Here is a 16,555-nt window from a genome sequence, read left to right as displayed (position 1 = left end):
AACATCTCTTACAATAATATGTGGGTAGAAATTGTACTCTATTGTAAATAGAATTATCTTACACAATCTTATGAAGACTTTTTGATCTTTGAATAGCACTGCCTTCATTGGATTGAATCTCGACCTTTTGTTGTTGCTGTCATGTGTTGATTTACTGTGATACTCGCTAGCTCCATAATCTGCTGGTTGTTCCTGCTTGCGACTTTTATTTTGTTCACTGGCCTATTCTGATCTGAGGACCTCTACTTCTCCCCTTGCTGGAGAGGTGATCATGAACTGAACACCTAGTATATTATGAGTTCTCTTTGGGAAAATGCAAATATTTTGGTCTTTCAGAATTCACTTAAATTGGACTTCATAGCAGGTCAGGAGAAAGTAATTGCAATAGATGTTGAGAGTAAATACTGTAAATATAAATTCTGTTCTATATAATGTAGTAAACTCCTCCTTTGTTTTGCTGTTTTTTAAATCTAAGTCATCAAACCTATATAGGCCTACTGCACCCACATTTTAGAATATTTATTGCATCAGATTTGTGTAACCATTTTGAATCTATGGTAATTTTGTTTTTGGCATCTGTTTTAGGTATGTTGTGGTCAACATGGATTCATCATTATAATGGTAGCCTTTTAATGTCCACTCTGCGAGCATCTGCATGCATCTGCAATCCTCTGTTTTAAACTGAGTATAACTATAATAGTCTTAAACTTCCCTTGCTTCTATTACTTTCTGTGACTGTACCTTGTTTCCCTACATAGTATGTTCTCATTCATTTACCTTACATGATCCCAACCCTGGCAATCCCTTGCATTTTAGTATCTACTAATACCCTTTCCAATCCTAGGTAAAAATCCCTGGCGTGGCCAGGAATCAAACCCAGGGCCTCCGGGTAAGAGACAGGCACGTTTCCCCTACACCACGTGGCTGGCTCATTTTCTCCCTGGCATGGTGAATTCTTGGAGATGATTCTCGTCCTCATTGTTGCGATCACCCAATGTAGCCGCATCATTATTTTGTTCATTTAAGTGTACTGCCTGCTATGATTTTCTGTAATAAACAATCCCACCTCACTCTGCCCTTTTCCCTTTTATCATCTGTTTCAAACACTTTATAATCTCCTTCCTACTTATCTCTCCTTAATGAGAGCTGCCCCAGTGATAGTGTGTATTGTGTCCTATCAGAAGAAAATGCAGCAAACAACACGTCTTATTTTTTTAACCAAAATTAATTTACACAGCAAGTCTGGCTTGTATACGATTTACAAATGTAATCGAAGCAAAAGTTTCATTCTCATTACAGGCCCTTCTTCTACAGGCAGATTTTTCAGAATTTATTTTAGTGCTTTTTAGATTATTAGCAATATATGTGTAATAATATTGTAATTTTTAACATGTCCTCTAAAGTAAGGACGTTTTACAGCTTCTTGTAATATCGCTAATTAAGAGAATGGTACAAATTTCTCAAAACATGTACGGTTAATTTATAATGTAAATTAATTAGTAAAAATAAATATTGGCAGGGCAGACCCATTAATAACCCATTGTATTTATTTTATGATCTCAGTCAATACAGACCAATATAGGGCCAAAATATGGTCAAATTTGTTAATATTTCCTGAAGTTGACATACCGATTTCTTTGGTTCCTTTTCGATAGTCAATTGCCATGGGGAACCACACATGCATCAGTTACAAGTGAATTGCACTAAGAAACTGAATATATTTTGCTCCTACAATTATATAGGGCACATATTTTATGCAGGTTAGACTATGGCAGTGCAGCATATGGATCAGCAAGACAAAGCGTCCTTGTGAAACTGATTAGTATCCACCACGGTGGAGTTAGGTTGGCACCAGAAGCATTCTTAAGCCCCATTGTTAGCCTGCTCACTGAATCTGGTATGCTGCCTTTACACCTGAGATGCCAATAAATATGTATTGTCCTATGCTGCAAATTTGCAACAAATGCCACTTCACCCAAGCTATCCCTGCATATTCAACAATGCAGACAGTCTGCTATATGCTGTTTATGTACGAGCAAAGCATTCTGTTAATATACGCTTGGATAACGTTTACAGATCATTTCAGTTCCTTGTCCTGTCAGATGACGAAGTTAGGTAACTCCGTGGTTAATTCGACGACTTGATATCATCCTGCATCTACATATCAGGTCTAAGGTGAACATGGACCCCTCTATTTATTGGATGCTCTTCCTGTCCGTTGTTGGCCGGTACCCAGGTTCAGTAGTTATTTACACAAGATTGGTTCAACTGCAGAAGTAGGCTGTGCATTTGTTGTTGATAATGAGTGGTTTCTTTTTCCTCTACCAGAAATCGGCACTTTCTGCTGTGTACTGACTCCTTGAGCTTGTTACAGTCTATTGATGCATCTTTCCCGTGGCACCCTCTGGCGCCAAGGATCCAGGACCTGCTGGCCCAGTGTTGAAGTGCTAGCACCAGAATCACTTTTTTGTGGCTCTCTAGCCGCATGAGTGTAGCTGATAAGGCTGCTTGTTCCCTTGCAAGCTTCCAGCCAGTGATAATCATTACAGCTGAGACATTGGTAATGTCCATTGGGAGCTGGAGTGGCAGGCCACTCCTTATTCATATAAGCTGAGAATGATTAGGGGAACTACTAAGATACGGAAGACTTCCCTTCGGGTTTTGTGGAGAGAAGCAGTGGTATGCCATCTTCAGATCGGCCACAGTATAGCAACGAACTCCTACTTACTGAATGGAGAAGCCCCCAGTATGTAATAGTGATGGTCAAATTACCATGATACACATCCTTGTAGAGTGTGTGGATCTGGCCTATCTACACTGTAGTCTAAAACTTTTGAGTACCATCTCCTTCCTTCTACAAGATAAGCAATCAGCGGACCTAGTCATCCATTTTATGAGGGATAGTGGCCTATTTTATCATGTTTAAAAGTGAATTTTATTTAGTTTTTAATTTTTATTTTATTGGTAACTACATATTATTGACTCTGTTTTAGTCTTTTTGTATTTTTAATATGTTTTTAAAACTTTTAATTTGCATAAAATATAATTGCACTTTAAAGGAAATTTTAAAATCAGTTTTATAAGAAAATAAGGCATTGAAAATGAGTTCCACTGATTATTGTAAATTCATATTGATTTTTTAAATTCTAGTCAGTGGATAAATTTTAAAATGTTAATTAGTGTATCATTAAATTTCATTTTGTACCATTTGGGCCCGATGACTAGATATTAGGCTCCTTCAAACAACAAGCATCATCATCATCATCATCATCATCACCTGTTGTTTGCCACACGGCCAGCGCATAGAAATCAAATATAGAGTATATCCTGAACACGCCTGATCCTATTTACATAAAGAACATTTAAATGTTAAAGTCTATTGTTGTAGAATTCACCGCAAACATACTGTATTTATGCAAATAATCCCCACATATTAAAAAGATTGAGGCACAAAATTGGGGTGCGGGTTTTATTTAACTCGCAACATGCTCCTGGCTCGCCTAGTTTTCGATGTTGGGTGTACAGTTACGCTTTGCGTAACCACAGATGCAAGAAAACTGTCATCATATGTTATATTTAAACAGAAAACAATTCAGAGTTTTAATTCTAAATTGCCTTTAATTTTTTTTAAAGTAGTATTTGAACAGAGTAATTTAAATTTAAAATTTATCCTCATCACAATAGAATGCGTCTTCCAGAACGTGCAAGAGTAGCTTTCCGCACTTTCACTCGCTGTGGTGTGTCAATAGTCTATTTCATACTTGTTAAGTTTGAGTGAAATCGTAATTCTTTTGTACTCAGCATTTTAAGAAACGCCATAATATCACGTAGCAAGCAGCATGTGGAGAAGAAGAATCCGCTAACACCGGCGATGCTGACAGTTGGTGAAAAAGCGTGGCTCATAATTATAATAAATTCGTATGCACCGAACAGTATTGTCAATGCCGATGAAGCTGCGTTGTTTTGTTTCTCTAATGCCGAGCCCAAACAAACTTTTGGTACTGTACTGTGTTGGAATGCAGACAGAAGCGAAAGACTTTTTCTCCTCGTCATAGGGTAGTTCGATAATATACAATGTTTTAAGGGTATCGAATACTTTCTGTGCAAGTATGAGGCATCTAAAATGCATACTGTACAGTAATCCAGTGAATAAAGCACTTGCACAGGGGAGCCAGCATAGATTTCTCCTCGCCTTGAATAATTCTTTTTCCTTCGTTGCTTGAGGTTATGTTTACCAGTGAATTATCCAAGTCCATTATTTGAATACTGTAAATGCACCTTGTTGGATACATTTTGGAAATAGTTATTTTCATGGCATTTGAAAGTTTTAAACTATGAATCAATGTTAATTGCATGCAGTAATGGGTGTACCGGCTGGTACACCTCTACGCCGCACATTTGAATTTTCCGCCTTAAAGTCCTCCTCTACAGGAGAAACTCTGAACTTTAAAAACTGGATCAACTCATAAGTTTCTCAGAAGATGTCACTGCCATTAAATTTTGTGATTTCGAAGTTGTCAATACTTTGTGGATTTCAACTTGTTTTGTTTCCCATTTGATCAAGAAGTGTGGACATTCTCTTATAGATGTCTCTACCAAAAAAAACTATGATCATGCACCCTGGGGCAAAGTGAAGGAACTTTTTTGAAGATATTTTGTACTCATAAGTTTCCTTATTACTAAATTTTGTTCTTTCATTTGTGGGTTGACAATATTAATCTTTTCTTTCCACCAGTTTTGAAGTTAGCCAATCAATTATTTCTGTAATTAATTGTTGACCAATCGTGTCTTCTTCGATTTTGTGTGTGACTGTGTACTTTAGCCAATAAACGCCTGTGGGTGTGTCTTAATTATTCATGAAAGGTCTTGAATCTTCCCCGAGGGTATAAAAACTGCTGATTTTCTTGTCTCTTGGCCACATCATCAACATTTAATTTAGTGTATGGACGTGTAGCAGGAGGCGGGAAGCGCCTCTTTCTTCAGGCAGCAGTTCTTCAATAAGGTAATGGCCGCCTAACATCTTTATTTCTTGCTAGCTCAGCAGTTTAACCCGCGGGGAAGGTCCGAAACCTTTACTATGTAACCTGTCTTCAACCATGTAATTTGCCGTTGCTTGTGTAAAACTTCATATATCTTTAACTGTAAATCGGAGATAGAGAGTGCTTTACCCTCTCGAGCTCCCCTTAATTTTTGATTTGAGGTGACTACGTTTTCGTAACTGATTTTCTACTCTTCCTTACTGTGTTAAATTTATTCTGTATACGAGTCACCTCCATAGTTTGGGAATAGCCCCTGTTCCATCGGCCTTGGGCCTCTTAGGTTTTAAGAAGTGTCAGTCAGGAGTGCAAGTGTACACCTCCATTCATTTTGTATTTTGGGCCATTTACTTAACCTATTCTTTTTCTGCTAAGGCCCAGTAGATTGGGTACAAGATACCCCTGTTTCAGTGGTGTAATTTGTGACTTGATGGCAAGTGATTGTAAGGTATGGTATGCTTTTAATAGGCTTGGAAAACTGAGAGCGGGTCAGCTCTTTTATGTATTGGAGATGTGCCTCTAGGAGGCTTGACATTGCTAGGTGGGAGCAAGTGCTGCATGTAATTAGGGGATTTCTGCCCTTTGGTAATATGTGTTTGTGAGCTGAGAGCTCAGGAAATGTAAAACTTGGGGCTGGAAGCCCAGCTTGTTAAATTGTCTCTAAATCTTGGCTTTTCCTGGTCTTGTACCTGAGTGTCGGTTACTTGTTCACTTGTTGTTACTTGTTAAATTTTCAAATTCTATGTGAAAATCGTTAAGTTTTGCTATTTTCGAAAATGTGAAATTTTAATTCATATCTCTGCTTTGTGGATAGACCCATTCCAGCCTGCACCTTCTTTCACCTCTGTATTCCACAGGTATCCCCGTAACAATGGGTATTAGAATATTTTGTGAGGTGGCAAGGGTTGGCATTTCTGAAGTATGAGTTGGCAGTTAATTCGAAATCACATAATTCGAAGTTTGATTTCTGTGCCCCAAAGACTTTGAATTAATAAGGTTGTACTGTATTGCAAAACGAATATCTGAAATCGCCGGTGTGTCTGTTTCAAGTGTTTACATTACACGAAAAGAATTATCCACCATAGGTCGTGTTACTTTCCAAGTAAAAAGAGATCGTGTGTGAGAAGTGTTTTAGACATGGAGTGTGACAAATTTGTAAGTAATTTAAGAGAGCATTCTAGTGATGCAAGGGGTAACGTGTTTTACGATCCACAGGGAATCTAGCCTATTGCAAGTTCAGATTAATTAAATATCTGTCACGTAAGTAGACCTACTTGTTAATTTTCATGGCAAATTTAAGTAGACCTACTTGTTAATTTTCATGGCAAATTTATTTCGTAGCGGTGTTAATGTATTTTTATCACCTAGGCAAAGCAGCTATATCCGTAAATTTATGTTCGTATTGGCGTAAAGACCACATGGACCTCGCGAAGTGATATGAAATGTTTGTTTTTGCTTACGTTACTCTTTCAGTGGAAGGATTTTTAGTTCATTTCATTTTTTTTTCTTTCTCAATATGAACCTTCTTATTATTAGGGTGCGGGCATAAGTCAACGGCAGGGATTTGCGTAATTACGATCCAGAACACTGTCAGAAAGTAACAAACGGGCCACCTTACCCCATCGGAATTCTCAACCTCAATGGAAAATCAATGAGGGGATCATGTGCTCCTTATAACCTTGTGCACATCATTAGCATTACAATCACTCCACTATATCAAAGACCATCGCATCTCTAACCATGCCTACATATCGAAGAAAGCGCTAACTATAAATTGCCCCCCAAGGCCTGTAAACATATCACTCACAAGCTACACTTATGACCTTGACTGATGATTTCTATCTTCTCATTCAGTTCGCTTAATAAACTGAACACCTACACATAATCTTTAACCGTACAAACACATTGAAATTACAGTGATTTCTAACTTTGATCACAGATAACTCTACCGTTGATTCAACAATTAACTCATTCGAAGCTGTCATAAATAACACTCTCAAGTATCATCCAATGATCACTCTGCATTTAATTCATTTTGATGAATATCAACACCAAGGTTGGTAGAGTATGTTAGGTAGGCCATTCCCGCTCACAGTGCTGTCATTGGTTGACGTGCGTGATGTAGACTGGAGGGCTAGGAGTGCGCGCCTGCATTTGCCTGCATGCAGCATGAACTTCGGTAATGAGGAAAAATAATTTTTAATGAATATTTTAAAGGTTGGCATTATTAAAATAAAATAGTACTTTACATACCATCTACAATCAATCATATAATACTGTAAATAGATAATGGAAGAAACTCTGAATAATTACATCTTAAAACAGACTGTAAGTACAATGTATGCATAGAAACACTGGGATAGTTGTTGGTTTAATTGTATTTAGAACTCGCGATTTAATGTCTTAGGAAGTCGCAGAAGAAGCTGAAGCTGCCTACAGTCGACTCATCTGCGCTGAATACTTCTTCAGAGCATCTGTTTGACGTTTTTGTTGAGGTGACATATTCTAATGCAAGTCTCAGTTCTGACATAAAGAGAGGTAATATTCTCGTCAAGTTCGGGAAATTTTGATTACTTATAGAGGCCAGTCTGCATCACTGTTTCACATTTATATATTATTATTAGTATTATTATTATTATTATTATTATTATTATTATTATTATTATTTATTAATCAGTTTACCGTCCAGGGTTGGTTTTTCCTTCTGACTCGGCGAGGGATTTCACCTCTGCCGCCGCAAGGGCAGTGTCCTGGAGCGTGAGACATCTGGTTGGGGATACATTTGGGGAGGAGGACCAGTACCTCGTCCAGGTGGCCTTACCTGCTATGCTGAACAGGGGATTCGTCCGGGATGGGAAGATTGGAAGAAATAGGCAAGGATGAGGGAAGGAAGCAGCCGTGGTCTTAAGTTAGGTACCATCCCGGCATTTGCCTGGAGAAGAAGCGGGGAACCACGGAAAACAGCTTCATTGATGGGTGAGGTTGGAATCGAACCCCCTCTACTCAATTGACCTCCCGAGGCTGAGTGGAACTCGTTCCAGCACTCGTACAACTTTTTCAAATTTCGTAGCAGGGCCGAGAATCGAACCGGGTCTCCGGGGATGGCAGTTAATCACACTAACCACTACACCACAGGGGTGGACCATTTATAAATATAAAGCCTGTGAAAACTGCCGAACAGTACCTCAAATTGCATAGCTTTTTGGTACCATTCTTCGGTTGGACGAGTAAGGCCTCCCTTTCAAATGATTGATAACCAGTCCTGAGGCACTTCCTATGGCAAGGCAAACTCAAACATTTCACGTTTATCACCCAAGCTGTCATCTCCAGAACGACATTTGAATGCCAGACAACCTGCAAGATATTTAATTTAAATTGCATCCAGGTTTACGTCGTCTGTTTCAAATAAATCAATCAATAAATCAGTGCTGATCTGCATTTAGAGCAGGGTGGCAGATTCCCTACCTGTTGTTTCCTAGCCTTTTCTTAAATGATTTCAAAGAAATTGGATATTTATTGAACATTTCCCTTAGTAAGTTATTCTAATCACTAACTCTCCTTTCTATAAATGAATATTTGCCCCAGTTTGTCCTCTTGAATTCCAACTTTATCTTCATAATGTTATCTTTCCTACTTTTAAAGACACGACTCAAACTTATTTGTATACTAATGTCATCCCATGCCATCTCTCTGCTGACAGCTCGGAACATACTACTTAGTCGAGCAGCTCATCTTCTTACTCCCAAGTCTTCCCAGCCCAAACTTTGCAACATTTATGTAACGCTACTCTTTTGTCGGAAATCACCCAGAACAAATCAAGCTGCTTTTCTTAGGATTCTTTCCAGTTCATGAATCAAGTAATCCTGGTGAGGGTCCCATACTCTGGAACCATACTCTAGTTGGGATCTTACCAGAGACTATATCCCTCTCCTTTACATCCGTACTATAACCCCTAAACACCCTCATAACCATGTGCAGAGATCTGTACCCTTTATTTACAATCCCATTTATGTGATTAACCCAATGAAGATCTTTCCTTATATTAACACCTATATACTTACAATGATCCCCAATCATTTTCGAAACTCATAACCTGACTTTTAACCCCGTTTATCATCATACCATTCTTGGCTCAAGTCTTCCATCCTTAACAACTCCGTTTCTTCCGGTTCATGTATGGGTCCCGTTGTTAAGGGCCCCTCAACAATATCTATGTATAGTTAATAGCTTTCAAAGTTCAAGAAATCTTCCTCATTATCAGCATCAGGATGAAAATTACCCATATCACACAGCAATGGATTTTTAGCTTCCACTGACACACAACTGGAGAGAGGGATTTCATTACTACCTGTAGGTAAAAGAAGTCAAATTAAAGCAGTGCGTTCCATAAGAGCACAAGTCCATCTAAACAGATTTTGAGAAAATCAATAAAAACATAACTCTTTAAAAAATTCAAATTAGAATTAACTTTTTTGCATGGTTATACTTTGCTTAAGTATAAATTTCATCAAGTATTAAAATACTATTACAAGTACATTCTTTGTAATAAAATCGTGAAAATGCTGGACTTAAGTTCTTTTGGAACTCCTTAGCCCCTAACATTGATTGGAGATAGTATAACTGTGATCTGAGAGAGAAATATACCCATTTTGGACACGAGAGAACACTACAAGAAGTTTGCATAAATCCAGTCTTTAATTTCAATATATAACATATAATTTACCATATCTTTCCTTTCACAAGTTATGAATTTCATTATTGACTTCATCGACAGTTGATCACTATCAAAGGGTAGGAAGGGTCCACCTATTCAATACTGTTAGTTTGTATATTGTTTTATAACACTGGGATAGTTTCGACCCCATATATATTGGGTCATCTTCAGCCATGCTCCAATTGGAAGACATAAGCACACATGTTACCAATAATGATATAAACACTGATATGACACAATTTATACTTTTAATTTAAACCATTGATGAAGTCTGAATAAGATATCTACACTTTAAACTAAATAACATATCAAAGATGTGGTTGATGGCGAACTATTTTGTAGTTTCTACAGCAGCCATTGTTTTTGAGTTGATCTGGGAGTTGGTATCCCCGTGTTATAAGGCAATATACAAACTAATAGTATTGAATAGGTGGACCCTTCCTACCCTTTGATAGATATCTTTTTCCTTTGCTTAATCAGAGTCCCATACTTCACTCCCTGATTCCTAAGCATCAGGCACCTGGTCTTTACCATACTGGTCCAGAAGTCTCTGAAAATAAGGTTCCTTTGTTGGTAAAATTGAGGACATGATTTTTTAATATCCCTAGCTTTAGCAACTTTCAGGGGGATTTCAGCTCTGTATGCTCTCTTCATCTTATTCTCATCAAATTTTGTTTTTCCATTCATCACTTGTAACTCAGCTGCTTGATGTCTTGCTTGCAGTTATGATTTTTGACCTGTATTCAGTTATTTTATAAAATGTCACTTTCCATTGTTCTTGTTTTTTAGTAAGAGGAGATGGTGCTTTAACTTTGGAAAATCCAGCCTTAAAATCTTTAATCATGCTTTGTTCAATGTTTATCACGTTAATGTTCTTGGATGTATTTTGTTTGATCTGTATCAAATAATAAGCCGTGTATACATCATCCTGCTTAGCTCCATTTGAGCAAAGTTATAATCACATGCCATGTATGAGTGTCCTTTTGTTGGGTACACATGGCGAATGTAGTAAAATCTTCCCTGATCAGTTAAATATTTAACAATCATGTTATTTCGGTTTTGTGCAGTTCACGGATCACTAAATTTGTAAAGTTTCCTTACATCCGGGGCAATACTATTAATGAAATGGTGCAGAAAAGAAATCACTTCATTGGGACCCTTCTTCCCAACCAACTGTGTGTAAGGATACATAAAACATTCACCATCCGAAAAGAGAGTTGCCTGGCTTAAAGCATTTGTTATGGGAATTTGTGGATATGGGATATTTTGCATGAAATCCAATGCTATGGCTTCTGAAATGCCATGATCATTCCCTACTTTTACCATTAATTCACTTTCCTTCATCAAGTCATAGAATTTCTGAGCTTTCTTTTTATGCAGTGTTAATTCAGTTTTTAACTTTTCTTGTACTGTTGTTACATTCTCACATTGAATATCTACTTTAAATTTTTCACATGTAGCACAAACATCCACTCAATGTCATCCAAAAGGGTAATTGAAATATTCCTAGTAATATCATTAAAAAAACTCTTATTTAACTTTTGGTTTCACAACGTTTTGTTTTACAGCGAAATAGGAGTCTGGTTCATATTTTTGCAAACGATGTATCCACATTTTATGGACACTAAGTTCCGTGCTCAGGTACCTTGTTTTACTTTTAGCTTTGCCTTAATGTGCAACATGGTATGAAAAATACGAAATATGATTAGACATCTGCACTTTTAACTCATCAGAAACGCATCTCCCTTCACGGTGACCACCTCGTCTATCATGTGGGGACGTAACTCCTTCGGAAACCAACAGAGTAATCCGTCGCACCCTTGCTTTAGTAATACCATGCAGCGACAAGAAAGCTTTTCTTTTCTTTCTTTTTTGTGTGTGTTAGGGTGGATAGAGTCTATTTTTATTGTGTTAGACGTATGTGCGGGCTTTCTGTATATTTTATGTTAGAAGACTTTCATGCCTGGTTATATATATGTCTAGGTAATTTATGGTATAGTTGTTTTCCATTTCCATGGTGATTTTTATGTGTGGATCTATTGTATTTAATTGTTCTAGTAATCTGATTTCATTGGTGAATCTATTGTCTATTATAACAAATATGTCATCTACAAATCTACACCAGAAGCAAATTTTGTCTATTTTGCTGATTTCTTGATGTTCTAAGTGTTCTATATAAATTTTGGCTAGTATGCCTGATGTTGGGGATCCCCTTGGTAAGCCTTGTTGTTGATAGATGGTGTCATAAATTTTGAAGTAATTGTTGTTGATAGTGAAGTGGAGTAATTTTATGAACTCTTCTATTTCAAGGATACTTAGTTTACTGTAATTTTTAAAATTGGATTCTAGTAATTTTATAGTTTTGTGTGTGGGTATATTAGGGTACATCTTTATATCATATGATGCTAAGCTGTGGTGTTGTTTGATTTTCAATTCTTTTGTAATATTGCTGAAATCTGTTGTATTTCATATTGGTTTCTTTGGGCTAAAAATACAGTTTTTTTAAAAAGAAATGTTTGATTGAATTGTGACAGTTTGTAAGTTGGACTCGTTCTGTAGTTTATAATGGGTCTCATCGGTATGTTTTCTTTGTGAATTTTCGGGTAAGCTTTGGCGTTGTAAGTAATGAAAATCATTTTTTTATATTATATTATATTATATTATATTATATTATATTATATTATATTATATTTTCTTATATTAAGCTTTGGCGGTCAGTAATTTGGAGTTCATTATGATAAGTTTTGCAGTTTCTTGTTCATTTAGAAGAAAGTACAATACTGGAAGCAGTAATAAAGGCTACTCCCCAGTTTGCTTCATGCAGCTAACGCTAGCAGACACCACATACCTGCCCCAGGGGTAAGCTTCCTTTTCAATTTTTCCTTTTCATCTTCTGTCATCTCAACTTTCATTCCCCCTTTTTTCTTTTTCAGATTCTAAACTCCAACACGTGCCATAATCTGCTCTCTTTCACCTAAGGATTGCTAGTACTCCCCCTATGTTCAAAATTGTCGTTAATGTATAGGAGTCCACTATTTGTTATTTCACATCACATACAGTTTCCTAGTCTTATTGCTAGCATGTGCATATTGACTAGTTCAACTTGAATTCTCGTGGTATCAAGATTGTCTCTCTCCTATGGAATTCACAAATATTGATGTTCACGTCATACGTACACCTTAGTCTGTATTGCTGTTATGTGCCTTTTGACTGGTTCAACTTGGACACGTGATGATTCAACGAACCCTATTTTAACTTTTGTCTTTAATTAATTTGAAGGAATTCCAACCCCACAGTTTTTTATTTAATCCACGCTTCATGCATTGATGTATATTTTAATGCCCACAATGTCTATTGACATAATTTAATAACCCCATGATTGTTTTAATTTACAGATTGTTATTGTTAATGCAATTCCCGATAAATACTTGTTTTTAATTTGTACATATGAAGATGGTTTTCCGTGGTTTCCCCATTTTCACACCAGGCAAATGCTGGGGCTGTACCTTAATTAAGGCCACAGCCGCTTCCTTCCCACTCCTAGCCCTTTCCTGTCCCATCGTCGCCATAAGACCTATCTGTGTCGGTGCGACGTAAAGCAGTTGCAAAAAAAATTAATAATTGAACATATTTTGTTACAATCACAAGTCTATTGTTTATATTGTGTTGATCGTTTGATGAACACTCTTTTATTATGACATGGTTTCTCTTTTGATATGATACCATGTTGATCATTTTTAAACTCAGGGCCCTGACCTAGTCTTTGTGCATTAATGGCTGATGTTTGCTATGCCGAACGAAACATGTCCCATTATTTAAGATACTTCATGACTATAATCCAGTGAGTATATTGTAATGTATTGAATAGGTGGTTGGAAATAAAATTTTATAATTTAATATATCAACTTCAATACGGTTCCATTATAAGATTAATTGCATGTAACTTACCTAATGTTAGGTAGAGAAATTCTTTAACGTACGCTAAAAGGTTTTCAGTCCGTGACTGAGGCCCTTCTAGCAATACACTGGTGGCAACACTGCCTGACTGTTTCGCACTTGATCAGCTGCCATACTTGTTTGGTGTTGTTCTAACCTACCCTTACTTAGGAAGCCTTCACTGTGTGTATTGTGTTAAAAAAAGAATTAAACGTTATTTTACTGTGGTTTTATAAAACGCTAGCAAATGTACCCGTGCTTTGCTACGGTATTCTACATTGTATTCGAATATCAATGTAAATACTATACATACAGTAAATAAGATTTGTTTTAAAATTGCATATCTCTTAGCGTTATCCGAGAAACAGCATGGGGTGGTCCACATACGGGTTTCCAATGTAAAGTGTTTGTTACAGATTTGTGATATAACGGCAGGCTCACTTGCCTACTGCTATTCACAATCGAGTTGGGAAGTTTACATTATAATTGCAGGCCCCATTGCCTACTGCGCGGTCACAATCGATTTGGGGAGTTTTCATTACAATGGCAGCCCCCTTTCCTACTTCCAGGCAGATAACAGTTGGGGAGTTTTTATTAAAATGGCAGGCAACTACCATATTATCAGTCGAAATTGAGTTGTGCAGTTATCATTATAATGTCAGGCCCCTTTTCCTACTGCCAGCCAGCTTACTGCCAGTCACACCAAGTTGGTAAGTTTCCATCAAAATAGCAGGCCACTATGCCCAATGCCTGTCACATTTTAGATGAGTACATTTGTTTATAATTGCGGTCACCCTTCCTACTGCCAAACACAATCGGGTAGGGGAGTTGTAAACAAAACTGCATGCTACCTTGCCTTCTGCAAGTCAAATCGAGAAGTGAACTATTCATTACAATGGTAGGCCTTCCTTATTAATGCCAGTTACACAGGAGTTGGAGAAGGACCCCATTCCTACTGCCAGTCAAAGTTGGTGAGGGAAGTACTGATTACAATAGCAAACACACCCTTTCTCGATCGCTACAAATCGACATCAGTGAATATGTATAGACCGACATACGAAAGTATATTCGTGTTTACAGTATTGCAGACCTTCATTTCTTCTTCTTCTTCTTCTTCTTCTTTTATGACCACATAGGATCACTTTAGTCAGTCCGTCGTTCAGGTCTCTTTGAAGGGATTGTTCGGGCTTTGCGGTCCTCCCAGTACTTCTTCAGACGCTCCGATCTTCGTGCCCTTTCCTCAGTTGAAAATGTGCGTGTTGTTGGTTTGTTTTGTGTAAGGGTAAAGCGGAGGTTTGTATTCTTGAGTTTTATATTCAATTTTATCTTATTTTTGGTGTCTTCTGTTGTAAGGCCTATTTCCTTCAGATCCTCTCTTACTTCTCTGATCCATTTACATCCTGTTGTGGTATTTTTTGAGACGAGATTGTGTTGTACTAGTTGTTTCAGAAGTCTCGAGTCCTGCATCCTCATGATATGTCCAAAGAATCCCAGTCTCCTCTTACGCATAGTATCTGTAATGGGTTCTAGCTCTTTGTACACGACTTTGTTAGGTATTAACCGCCACTGTCCATCTTTCTGATATTTTTTGTTGATACAGGTTCTTCCAATCCTCCTTTCAATTTTCTGAAGTCTGTCAGTCTTTGATTGTTTATTCAGGTAAAAGAGTGTTTCTGCTGCATATGTAGCTTCCGGTTTTATAACTGTGTTGTAGTGTTTTATTTTTGTATTTATTGATAGACATTTCTTTTTGTAGATATCCCATGTTAATTTTTGTGCTTTAGCTAATCTATTTGTTCTTACTTGGATTGAGATTTTTTCATTTAAGTTATGTGTTATTACTTCTCCAAGATATTTAAACTGAGTTACTATTTTGATTTTATTACCATTTATGGTGACTTCTTTTAGCTGTGTTGGTTTTTGGGGCATAATTTCTGTTTTTTCAAATGATATTTTGAGGCCAATTTTATTTGCAATGTTTTGAAGTTCTGATATCTGGGTTTTTGCTTCTTTTATGTCCACTGCTAGTAATGCTAAATCGTCAGCAAAACCCAGGCAATTTGTTGTGATTTTTCGGCCAATCATTATTTTGGGGGGACATTTTCTAAACCATTCCCTCATTACCATTTCTAGAGCACAGTTAAATAATAGTGGTGAGAGCCCATCTCCCTGCCGTAGTCCAGTTTTAATTTCAAATGTCTCTGATGTTTCACCCCTAAACTTCACTTTTGACTTGGTATTGGTGAGAGTCAATTTTATCATGTTTATTAATTTGGGGTGTAGTCCAAGGTGTCTTAAAATTTTAAACAGAGATTCTCTATGGATGCAATCATAAGCTTTCTTGAAATCTACAAATGTTATCACCATATCTCTGTTTCTTCTCCTGTTATAGTCCATTATCAACTTAAGACTCATGATCTGATCAGGACAGCTCCTCCAGGGTCTGAAACCTCCTTGATATTCTCCTAGTTCTTTCTCAAGTTGTAAACTTATCCTATTAAGGATGATTATTGAAAATATTTTGTATGTTATGTCTAGGAGAGAGATTCCCCTGTAGTTATTAGGGTCGGTTTTGTCCCCTTTTTTGTGCAGAGGATGAATGAGGGCTGTTGTCCAGTGTTCTGGTAGTTCTTCTTTAATCCAGATAGAGACAAGTTGTTGATGGAGGGCAACTTTTGCTGAGGTTCCTGCATATTTCCAGATTTCCGCAAAGGTCTGATCTTCTCCTGGCGCTTTGTAGTTTTTTAATTTATTCAGAGCTTGGTAGACTTCCTTTATTGTGGGGGGATTGATCATTTACAGATTAACTGCTGCTAAACGTACATCATATCGACAAAGGATTGTACCATAAGACGCCGGATTTAGTGGC

At 37.2% G+C, this 16,555-nt stretch overlaps 1 protein-coding gene across 2 annotated transcripts in view; it reads left to right on the top strand.

The window, feature by feature from the left end:
• vap (RAS p21 protein activator vap) overlaps positions 1-16,555 on the top strand; it is a 446,783-nt gene that overhangs the window by 25,767 nt on the left and 404,461 nt on the right. The gene's annotated exons all lie outside the window — the stretch shown is intronic.

Source organism: Anabrus simplex, chromosome 1 (assembly GCF_040414725.1).
Source record: "Anabrus simplex isolate iqAnaSimp1 chromosome 1, ASM4041472v1, whole genome shotgun sequence".
Taxonomy (NCBI): Eukaryota; Metazoa; Arthropoda; class Insecta; order Orthoptera; family Tettigoniidae; genus Anabrus; species Anabrus simplex.
Note: the sequence above shows the minus strand (reverse complement) of the source record. Positions and strands in the feature narration are given on the sequence as shown.